The sequence below is a fragment of the Anastrepha obliqua genome, chromosome 2, assembly GCF_027943255.1.
Source record: "Anastrepha obliqua isolate idAnaObli1 chromosome 2, idAnaObli1_1.0, whole genome shotgun sequence".
In the NCBI taxonomy this organism is placed as follows: Eukaryota; Metazoa; Arthropoda; class Insecta; order Diptera; family Tephritidae; genus Anastrepha; species Anastrepha obliqua.
The window spans coordinates 54,524,727-54,537,443 of NC_072893.1; the positions used below are offsets into that span (position 1 = coordinate 54,524,727).

Consider the following 12,717-nt stretch of genomic DNA (forward strand, 5'->3'; position numbering starts at 1 on the left):
CTCTAAATTAATTGAGACTAATTCTAGAAGTCTAGAAACGCGGTATTTTAACAAAAATGGTAATCGGTTTTTATTTTTAGTGAATTTTCGCATTGGTTGATTATGTAATTTTCTATAACAAAAATTTTGTTTGGTGCAGATTTAACTGAAATGAAATTTCAAAAGGTTTTTGCTTGAAACTTTAAAAGGTTTATTAATTTTGCTATGCGCAATAGAGTTGACGTTGTTCTAAAAAACTGGCCATTACCACCAATATTGTTGGAAACGCGGAAATTTTCATGCTAATAATGCCTTGCTTTAGTGCATTTAGAAGATCTGTCAACGTTTAAATCTATTTTGTTTAACACACACACACATAAAATGGCCATAAATCAGAAATAGCCTGTAAGCATTCTTAGCCAGCCAGCTGCGAAGCCAAAGTGCAAAAATATGTTAATGTGAATATTTTTGTAATAAATGATCCTCGCTTGCGGTTTCGCTTGACTTGCATTGACCATAAAAGCTAACAAAGGCACTTCAAGGCACCGCGAGCCCTTTCGTCTGAGCAGAATTTTAACGATACTGCTTTTGTGTTTTTTTTATAAATAACTAGAAAATAGTACGTAAGCATGTAGTTTTTGTTCATTCATCTTTATATGCAGTTTGTATGTATGGCTCATAGAACAAAAGTCGAAACAGTTGCAGTGTGCGCCGCCCACTACATAGCCACATATGCTTTTGTGCTTTCTAAAACATTTCCTCTAGTTATGTGGCGTGTAATCATAAATAATCCCTTTCATATTTAAAAATGCACACATACATATGCATATACATATGTAGATGTAGTTGTAAACAAAGAAAAGCCCTGCCTTGTTGCATCAAGCTCATGCAGCTTATGTGCAGCGTTCGTAAGTGCATTCTGATGTTTGTAATACAATGCATTGCTTGAATACTTGCATACAGCTTTGGACAAATAAATAGATACGTCGGTATATACAGTTGCGAGCACGAAAGTAGCAGTGCTAATAAAATTTTAGATTTTTTCAAAAATTTTAAATCTATGATTTGAGTAGAAAGTTTGTATTATTATTTTGATTTTATTCTTTAACTGAGCACATATTTAAATCAATTCTATAACGAAAAGCAAAAGATAGAAATTCTGGGTTAACATTAAAATAGCTGTGGCCATACAAGGTGAAGTCCAAAATAATCAAGACTGAGCTAAAATATATTAGAAACACAGGAGCTTCGTTCTTATAACTACGAATTTATTTATTCAAAAAAGTTCCGTCTGGCCTCAATACACTTTTTTGCGTGATCTAAAAGCTTTTCGAAAGAGTGTTTCAGGTTATTGACCGGAATGTCCTTCAGGATGTCGATTTAAGCCTTTTAGATGGCATCTACGCACGCAATACGTTTTCCTTTCATGGCCAAATGCAATTTTGTGAATAGGTAGAAGTCACAGGGAGCCATATCAGGCGAATACGCTGAGTAAATGATGGTTAAAATGCGATTTCTAGTAAAAAAAAATACCAGTCTAACGGTTAGACTTGATAGAAGTGAAACCTTCCGTAAAACAAACTGAGAGAGAATAAGACGAAAGCAGCATTAGGAGCGGGATAATTATAGGTTCATTATAATATTGCTATAAAGTTCATATTTTATTTTCTTCATTTTATCATTATTCATCCTCAATGTTTTCAATTTCAACAAATGATACGAGTGGCTTATGATAGATAAAATATGATACAAATGCTTTGGTTTCGATGTTGTCAAAAAAAATACCCAAACGGACCGAAGAAACAGACTTACAAATTTCTTCCATTTTCGTCTACTTGTATTCATATAAAAATGTATGTCTCTTCCCACCAAAGCTAAATGTAGTAGTATATTTTTTCTTGTATTTATTCAAGGCTGAAATCCAAAAAACTGTTTTCAATAAATAATCAGAAATGTCCTACAATGCAAATTTCAAAAAAAAAAAAATTTTATTTCTTGTGATTCGAACCAAGAATTTTGGATCGGAAGCTCACATTGCTAGCCGCTCGGCAATCGCGCCATACTGTCGGTGTTGGCCTAAAAGTTATTTAGTTCGTCGCTACGTTTATATGTAATTCGTTTCACTTTTTCCCAAATCACTCCCAACGATTCTAAAGAAGTTTTCACTTCAAAAATTAATGTACGAAATATTTATACCGATTCACTTAAACTGACTTTCAGTATCTAAACCAAAAATAGAAAAGCCAAAAAACTGTTTTCAATAAATAATCAGAAATGTCTTACAATGCAAATTTCAAAAAAAAAAATTCCATTTTCGTCTACATGTATTCATATAAAAATTTATGGCTCTTCCCACCAAAGCTAAATGTATTAGTATATTTTTTCTTGTATTTATTCAAAGCCGAAATCCCGGCGGTACTGCAATACCGGGTCAACCCGTGGCAGAGAAGGAGCAAGCCCCTAAAACACTCCGCCCATTTCCAAAAATCAGTTTAACATTTGTTGTCCTCCGATGGAGGATCTATCAGATGTTAAGCTGATAACCACACTACCTAGTCAATACATTTTAAATAATAAACCTAATAAAACTTTTGAGAATTACACGCTCACAAAAATTATTTATATCAACATATAATATAACGCTTCGTAACTAAATAACTTTTAGGCCAGCCACGACAGCATGGCGCGGTAGCCGAGCGACTAGCAATGTGAGCTTCCGATCCAAAATCCTTGGTTCAAATCACAAGAAAAAATAAAAGTTATTTTTATTTATTTCGTCGCTACTTTTATATCAACATATAATATAACGCTTCGTAGCCAAGTTGGTCGCTTTTTTCGTTTCACTTTTCCTCAAATCACTCCCAACGATTCTAAAGAAGTTTTCACTTCAAAAAAATGAGAATCGACTTCATTTTTGACTTCTCGAAACGCGATTTTTTGGGTGAAAGCTCGTCTGGGGTCTTTCATTCGGCGCTTTGACGCTTAGTTTCAGGTTCAAGTTTCATCACCAGTTACAATGTTGTAAAGGAAGTTCTCGTCTTTTCTCGCCTCTTTAATGAGGTCTTTCGAATGTTGAATTTTGGACAATTTTTGGTTCTTGTGCGGAATGAAACGTGCGCAGACCTTTCGCAAGCTCAAATGATCATCTGAAAAGCAATAAATCGATGTTTTGGAGTTATTCATTTCCGATTCCATGAATTTCAACTATGATTTCTGTTCATTTTTGATAAATTTACGAACAATTTCGATGGAGTTTTCGGTGATTACTGATTTTGGGCGGCCCGTATATTCATTGTCATTAATGTCCTCACAACCATCTCTGAAACGTGTAAATCACTAATGAACTTTGGAACGAGATAGACAATCATCGCCATAAACTTTTTTCATCAATTTAAATGTTTCGGTAAACCTTTTACCGATTTTAAAACAAAATTTGATATCAGCTCTTTGTTCAAAACTCATTTTGCACCGAAAACACAAACATACTGACACTTTAGACGCAATAACTTCGCTTTCACTGAACCGCATGTGACCAAGCTTTCACTGGAAGTCAGCGAGGGTTGTAACTTCCAACGCACTAACTCATTAAAAAGATGGTTCCATCAAAAACATTTTTATGACGTCAGTCTTGTTTATTTTGGACTTCACCTTGTATAAGTAACGCATTCGGACCAAGTTTATAAAAAATTAAAGAAAAACTGCTTTGACAAAGTTTGCAGATGCAAAGTTGAAAGTATTACTTAGTTGAATTTCCTAAATTATTTATTACGGTAGCACAACGGCGGTGCATTGAGTCTACCAATTACTCACATCGCTGCTTCGGAATCTTCAGCAACTCATCTTTAATAATTTTCCAAAGTTGTTTATTGTTACCCGATTTGGCATTGTGTACGGCTATTTTTATGTCCTCACCACAGAGATTTCCTATAGAACTGAGGTCGTATGACTGAGCTGGCAGTTCCATAACTTCTATTTTATTTGCGTGAAACCAATCCATGGTCAGTCGATATGAGAATACTCGAGCTGGTACAGAACAGTCAAAATTATGCTGGAATACCAAAACTGCAAACTTTATTTTATTACTGACTAGGAAAGACTCCAAAATATAAGTTGGAGTACTGATGGGACACTGCTTTACCCCACATCACGCAGCTAAAATGGGATTAGTCCATAGTGTAACACATGCAGCGAATCAAATGATAGGGGCACCTGGAAATCTTCTTTTCCACTGCCCTGCTCTTTGTGGGACTCAACAAATGTGCCTAGGATCAGCATATCTTTCATCCTTGAAGGATATTGCTGACCCTTTTAATTTTGGTATAATAAAGTCCAAGTTGTAAGTGGCTCAAAAATCGCGTTCATATTTACATTTTTTTTTACTGCCGCTGCGGTTTTTTTTTAATTTTTGCAATTTATAAAAACCGGAGTTAACACTTTTTAATTTATTTGCAAGAAGTCCTGCGCATTTTTCTTCACAAGGAATTCATTTTTATGTGGAATAAAGTGTAAAAAGCCGCCAGAAAAAAAATGTTAAAAATTCAGTCACTAATTTATTCGTTTAAAACGCGTAGATATTCTATTAACAATTTATGGGCTGAGCATATGAAACATTTCTAAAGATTCGATGAAAAAGTTAAAAAGTTAGATGAAAATTTATTATTATAAATTTTTCAAAATTTTATGTAAAGCACGAAAATGTGTTTTGTATGGTTTTGGTAAAAAATGAACACTAATAGAAATAAGAAAAAAAATTATAACGCGAAAAGCATTGTCAATATAAAAAAATTCACTCAATTACGCTCGCCACTGTGTGTTAATGTGAATTTGCATCTTACACGTAGTTACATTGGTTTATACACATAAGTATTATAATATAATATATATATATATATGTATATATGCACTAATATATGCTTGCAACAAGGAGTATCCGGTCAAGTATGATAAGGTGTAGATTATTGCAGCAATAATAATAGCCATCACATAGCTAAAAGAAGAATAAATTGGCAGGCCGTAGTTAAATGTAGTTAAATATACATACATATATATAAATATGTGTGCATATACGAGTGTATGTGTAATACATAATTACATGGACATACATACTTACCACAGCTCAGTCTTGCCATTTCAGTTATCATTGTCGTCAGCATAATTTCTAGCAATGAGTGTATAAAAATCTTTTGGCGCCTGTCAAGTTCAACTTGCTTGCAGCACCTAGTTTCATATATAATTATGTTAAGTAAGAAGTACATAAATGCATGCATAAATATATATATTTTTACATATTTTTGCATGTGTACTTGTGCTCAAATGTGCCAAATTTAATATATTTAGCAAAGCAGCAAGCATTAAAGGGCAACCGACCATGAGTTAATGCCTTAATAAGTTGTTACAGGCAGATAAACGTAAAAACCGCGTAAACGACGCCTTTTCGATGCGTTAGTACATTTTTAACACATCCTACACCATTTCTATTAAGGGGGGAAGCTGGTCTAGAGCGCAAAAAATGGGCATATTTTATGAATTTATTTTGACTCAACAAAGGAATCAATCGAAAATCTGTGAAATAGGTTTAATAATATAGCTTTCATGGTACAAATACAAAATTTTTCGTCTGAATTAATTTCAAAATGGCCGCTGTCCAGCAGTTCTCCTAAGGCGCCTTTTTTTCTAGTGGGTCCATTGCCGAAGACGTAAACTCCTTAATTTTTGTCCTGGATCAAAAAATAAAATTTTTTTAGTTTCTATATAACAACAGAAAGAGACGTGCGTAGGATTTTTTCGATATTTTGTTTTTTCGCGAAATGGTGCACGTTTGAACAAAAAGTTACAATTTTCACTATAAAGAACGACATAAAATTGTTGATTAAAAAAAAAACTATGTAATATAAATAAAAAATCCTACGTACGTCTCCGGAGAAAGGTATTTCGAATGTATTGTCAAAATTTCGTAAGAATCGGTAAAGATTTGTTCGAGTTATGTCTTCGGCCAGTTTAAAAAAAAGTGATTTCGAGAAAAACGCGTTTAAAGTTGTAAATAGCGTTCGGGGCATACCTGCGACGCACTGCCGTCGAATGAAAAATTTGGGCATTTAGACATTTTTGCTGGCATCCCTCATTTGGTATATTATTTCTAAGACCCTAAAGCACTTTTTAAGACAAAAAAAAATTTTTCGATTTTTTCAAAATTCTAGACCAGCTTCCCCCCTTAAGGGGTTATACCTTGTGAGGCCGAAAAAATGGACGATTGTCATAATTCCAACATATTTGCATATTTAATAATTAATTTCAGCATTAATGTGGCAGCAATTGATGTCAATTAGGCACACAATCTGTTTGAGAAAAGGAGACATAAATGGATAATTGCCGCTATTTACTAAATCGTATAATTGAAATTAGTTACGAAGTGATTTATGTAGTGAAAGGTAAGCGAGCAACAAAGCGGTAAACTACAAAAGATCTGCACGGATTTTAGGAGAAACGGCTGTGAAATGTATTTAGAATTGGTGCTTTGGTTTTTAAAATTGGCAGCGAAAAGGTTTAGTACCGAGCGGTAAAAACTATCAAAATTTGATAGTCACGGATGGGCAAGGCTGGTTAAAGAAATTGTCTTTCTGCAATTGATTTGTTTTTTTTTTTTTGATTTTGCTTCTTTGGGTACAAATTTGAACTTCTAATATAAGTATATGAAAATACGATAGTATTTAAGGGGTTATATACCTTGTGAGCCCGAAAAAATGGACGATTGTAATAATTTTTTTTTTTATTATGTTCTAGAACTTTTATTCAAATGAGGCATATATCATACTGAAGCTTAACTCTCGAAGAATACATTTTGGTGTTTTTATTTAAAAAAAATGTTATTATTTATTGTTGATATCGCCTCTCCCCCGAAACGCCGTTTTTTAGAAGAGGATTGCGGTGATCAAGGTAGCGCATGAGCAGCTCAAATGAAATCAAAAAAATTAAATGATTATTGTAGAAAAATGTTTTTTAGTGAATCTGAACGATTTATTTACCCAAACAAATTTTTTTCTTGATATGAAAACCGCTTTGCACCAAAAAAAAAAGATTTTTGAGGGGTTGAAAAATTAAAAAAAAAATTAATTCCAGCGAACTATGCAAATATTTATAAAAAGTGAAAGATTCACGAGGTTATAATTTCGAATAATTAAACAAAAAGTTATGCAAATCGGTCAAATAGTTTGTGATAAATAATGATCACCGCGACGGTAATTTTCAAAAAACACGACTTCGAGATAACCGCGTCTAAAGTTTTGTGTGCATTAATTCCAAGAAGGTCGCACGCTTCGACGGTTTGTAACTTTCGTTCTAGTGCTCCGATTTTTATGATTTTTTGAATTTATATTTTTAAGACGATGTACTTTTAGAATATGCCATAATTTTTTTCGATTTTTTAGCCCAACACAAGGTATATAACCCCTTAATTTATTACAAAATGTAACAGAGGTTAGCGATCTTATTCGATATGAAATTGTTCTTCAGTGGTCAAATTAATTTTATTTTTTCAAAATCGTATTCGGTTCTAGGCTTTATTCATCGCAAAATATCTGACGACTCTTGTTCGTTCCCACTTACAGGCCTTACGACCAGCTTTCGATAAATAGAATAGACCGCCTTCAAAAAATATTTCTTAAGCAGGCGTTACGTGCTCTACGATTTGAGTCCCCTGTTCCATCCCATAATTCTCGGCTAAAGCTATATAGATTTCGAAGCTCTAGAAAAGAGAAGGACAGTCCTGTCACTCTCGTTTACTTTCAGTACAGTTAAAGGTATCGTCCAGATCTATTTGAGCGGATAAGCTTTAATGTGCCACAAAAAGTCTTCGCAATTTTTACCTTTTTTATGGGGGAAACTTTAAGACCAAATTCGCGAGTAATGCAGCTATCGTTCGCGCACTTAGAGACTATAATTCATTATCCAATACCAGCTTGCTTGATTTCGCTTTATTTAGGTCTAATTTTGTACATAATTTAAATAAAGTTGTTTAATATTAAAAAATAAATAATTGGCACGTACACTTCTGTTAGGTGTTTGGCCGAGCTCCTCCTCCTATTTGTGCTCTGCGTCTTGATGTTGTTCCACAAATGGAGAGACCTACAGTTTCAAGCCGACTCCGAACGGCAGATATTTTTATGAGGAGTTTTTTCATGGCAGAAATACACTCGGAGGTTTGCCATTGCCTGCCGAAGGGCGACCGCTATTAGAAAAATGTTTTTATTAATTTTGCTTTCACCGAGATTCGAACCAACGACCTCTCTGTGAATTCCGAATGGTAATCACGCACCAACCCATTCGGCTACGGCGGCCGCCTAATATTAGGTGCTAATATTTTAGCTGCCAAATTTGGCTTGTTTGTTTTTAGATTTTTGTCTAGTCTGTACGGTAATTCTCTCTGTAGATTATTAAAAATAAAAAAAAAAAAAATTAAAATAAATAAATAAATAAAAAATAGTAAGATATTAATGTAATAACTCCGCAAAGCACAAGTTATTATTTTTCCACGCTTAGTAAGGGAAAAATAGAAAAAATACAGTGGAGCAGAAAAGATTTATTACACTCCTCAAAACTATTATAGAGGATCTTCAAATTGACAAGTTTTAAATGTTTATTTGTTTATTTTTTTGTTTCAATTATTCTTTATATTCTCTCTATTATAAAAATTCAGTTCATTCTACAAGAAAGAATTTAATCAGCCAAGTTTCAAACTTCGTTCAAAATTCATAAAAATTAGACAAATTTTCACGTTTAAACGTTTTTTTTTAATCTTTTCAAATGGGACACACAGTTTTATAACGCATCACATTTTATTGTAGTATAACAGAGTTCAAATTTCAAGTCATGCAAAGTTTTAGTTCATTTTTGATAATTTTTTTCTATTACGATGTTTTGCATTTTCGGCGTATAAAGAAAAGTGCATTCCTTACATGGAAAAACTGCGAAATGCAATAATTTCAAGGAAAAAATTATAAAAAATCAACGAAAATTCTGAGTGACTTCAAAGTTTCATTTTACTAAAGTTTAATGAGCTATAAAATTGCCTACTTTTTATTTTGTAAAAAGACCTTACTAAATTTTTTTTATTGGCGCAAACTAATTTATAGTAATTTGTTCTATTATATTATATATGTAATATACATAACATAAGAATGTAGTTTGAAAGTATTACTAGATTACGAGCTATTCACGAAAATGGGTTATACGAAAATTGCGTCATTCTCTATGACTGAAAATTGAAATTGAAATTTGAATAAGTCGAGCAAAGGAGCATCAAGAGATTTTGTGGCTCATAAAACACTCAGGCTAAAAAGCTCATTGTATTTAATGCTCTGGAAAGAGGGTGAATAGTCAAGGAAGAAAGAAGAAAAGTATCAGAGAAAGAGATAGGAAAGAATAGAGACAGAGATAAAGGTAGTTAACCCTGTGAGAATTTTCCAAATTCTTTGTCAAATCTGTACATATCCTGCAGTTTTAGAGAACGAATATTATACAGTCTCACGACATCGGAACTCAAAACGAGTAGCCTTGCTCTAACAAAGGCAGGACACTCACAGAGAAAGTGCTTAGTGCTATCCGCCTCCTCCACGCAAGATAGGCCCATTGGGTCCTCAATGATTCGAATGGTGGTCATATGCTGACCCCATGGGTTGTGTCCTGCAATAATACGGACCATCAACCGAACATCTTTCCTTCCAAGTTTTAGTAGAAAGTTTGACAGTTTTCTGTTCGGACTTGTCACAAAATACTTTTGCAGTTCTGCAGCGTTCTAGACAAGACCATCGCTTTTTATGTAAATTGCCTACATAATCGTTGATCTAATTCATAATTCGTGCGGAACTGATTCCGATTATTGGCCCTGGTCCCTATGCGGTAACCGCTGATCAACAATTGGCCAATTCATAGGCAATTTATTGCGCCAGAATTAAGCTTCCTTTTACATTCTTGAACAATCTTTGAGGTTTACTTCGCGTTCTCCAGGGCCTTCAGTGCAGCCTTACTGTCACTGAAAACTTCAGTCTGTTTCCCGCTCCATCTCCTCTCGATTATCTATTCGGCTACTTTCAGATGGCAAAAATTTGCGTTTAGTGATACTCATTACTATCGTTTAAGTACCATTCGGCTCCAGACCCTATGCCATTCTTGGACCCATCGGTAAAGAAAATGTTCGTCAAACCTGCCTGAATGCACTCGGGATTGCTCCATTATGTGACGTCAAATTTCCTTCCAAATGAAACTATGGGTATTAGGTCGTCTTTAGGTGCTAAAAACAGTGGATACTGCTCAGATAGCAACTTAGAGATTTCTCTGTGTCCCGAGGTTCCGTCTTCATGCCAGAAACCATATTTATGGAGTCTACACATTGCTTTTATTGCTTCCTATTGTATCTTAAGATCCAAGGGGAGCAAATCAAGCATAGCATTTAGAGCATCGCCAGAGGTTGTACTCATGGCACCCATAATGCTTTAACATACGCTTCTTTGCAGGTTCTATAGTTCCCGGAGTGTGAACTTAACCATGCTCCGTCGCCACCAGACCACAGAAGCGTAAATGGTGATTGGTCTGATAAGTGCTGTGTATATCCATAGGACCACAGCAGGTTTTAGACCCCGGGTTTCACCAAAGGCTCGACGGTATTGCAAAATCCTTAATGCGCGATTCACCTTCAGTGAAACATGTGTCTCCCAAGTCAGTTTCCTATCCTAGTTAACTTCATCGAAAAGACCAAGTGTCACACCTTTCAGTGTTGGAAGACTAAATCCATCCACAGATGTCGTCCGCATGTGCTTGGACATGAAATCTCTAAGACTGATTATTTACAATACCATACAACGAATTGCATCCTAACGAAATCATCTATGATCGGAATTCTGTATATTTCACACCCCATTTCGCCAACCTTCTCTCGTTTGGAAATTTCCAGTATAAAAAGTGGTGAAGCCTGCCAGAAGTACAGTGGGAAATTTGTTATTGAACAGCCCTCTATACGGTACTAAATGATGCTGAAACTACACCAACTTTGTGAGTAGCCAGGCTGCACTGAATAAAATAGGATGGAAAATAGTGAAATACAGAATTTTTGAACTCCAGCCGATAAAATTTGAATAGAAATTTCTCTCTTATAGTTCACGTTGTGTGATAATTGAAAGCAGAATAATAATCCAGTTTCACATGTTTGTTTACGGCATAATCAGTGGTTCCATTGACTGAACTTATCGGGCTGATTAGTTTTAAGCAAGCAAAGCTCTTCGTGCTCAAAATCCAATCTTTCTTTCTCTCGCACCTATAACCAGAGTACTTTTTAAATAAATTGAAAAACAAAAAAAAAAGCATACTGATTTTTCATCTCCGACGTCTGCTTCTATTGACGCTCTATAATAGGCGGGGTTTTAGACAAGGCGATCCTTTATCATGCAATTTTTTTCAATTTGATGATAGAGAAAATTATTCGGGCCGCCAACATCGACATCTCAGGCACTATTTTTTATAAAAATGTTATGCTGTTCGCTTACGCAGTCAGTTCAACTTTCTCCAGTCTTGAAAAAGAGTCCGTCGAGTGGGTCTTGGTCCCGTCGAGGCCAGACAAAGTACCTTGTGTCAACAGCAGGTTGTGGTTGACAATTACGAGTTCGTCGTAGTCAAGGACTTTGTCCACCTACGGTGGAACCTATGGTGTTAATAAACAACAACGTCAGCCAAGAAATCCAGCGAAGAATAACTCTTGCCACAGGTGCTACTTTGGGCTAAGTAGGCAATTGAAAAGCAGAGCCCTCTCTCGGTACCCGAAAAAAAAGTTCTACCAATCACTCATCCTCCTGATCTTACTATATGGCGCTGAGTCCTGGACATTGACGAACACCGATGGACAGTTATAAAGAGCTTTCGACAGAAAAATTCTGCACAAGATCTACGGTCCGATTGAATGCGTGAATGATGCTTAACGAGTACGATGGAACCACGAGCTGTACGTCGACATCGATGTAGGTCACGTTGAACGAATGGACAATAACGCTCCAGCAAAGAAGGTGCTCTTTTCGAAATGCACTGGTGGAACCCGCATAAAAGGATGTCCTCATTTACGTTGGAAAGACCCAGTCGACGACAATCTGATCGCCCTTGGTGTATCTAACTGGCGTCAACGCGCGCAATGCAGAGGCGACAGGCGCAACGTTTTGGCAGCGGCCAAGGCCGACTATCGGTTGTAGTTGCCAGTAAGTAAGTTAACCTGATACAATGACATTTTTGTGAAGAAAATCTAACATTACAATTACAGTTGAGCATTTCACTAATTGTTTTTAGCAAGCAGTTTGGAACTCAACACCGTCCATGAGCTAACAACAACGCCCTTAGATACCTCTCGTAGTTCAAGAAAAGCTAAAAGATAAACGCTAGGCGATGACAACAAAGTAGACACCCCGAAGATAAAAAAACTCTGAACTCGCTCGCACAAGAACTCAAAGAACTGCTTGAGAAAGAGCGTAACATTCAACTTCAAAACCACCTCAGCAGTCTTAAGCATCCCCATACTCTGAATACTCTGTTTGGAAAGCAGAAAAAAAATTCAAAGGACCTATCTTAACACAGTCAGCTATCAAAATGGAAAATAATAAGTGGGCCAAATTGCATATTGAAAAAGCTCATTCATTTGCTCGTCACTTCTCCCGAGTCTTTACTTCACATAAAATCGAGCCCTCGCGAAGCAATGCACAAAAAGTC

At 35.5% G+C, this 12,717-nt stretch overlaps 1 pseudogene; it reads right to left on the reverse strand.

Annotated features, from left to right (window-relative positions):
* Positions 1-2,370: 2,370 nt before the first annotated feature.
* On the reverse strand, positions 2,371-2,554 carry LOC129239873 (U2 spliceosomal RNA; annotated as a pseudogene).
* Between the last annotated feature and the right edge of the window lie 10,163 nt (positions 2,555-12,717).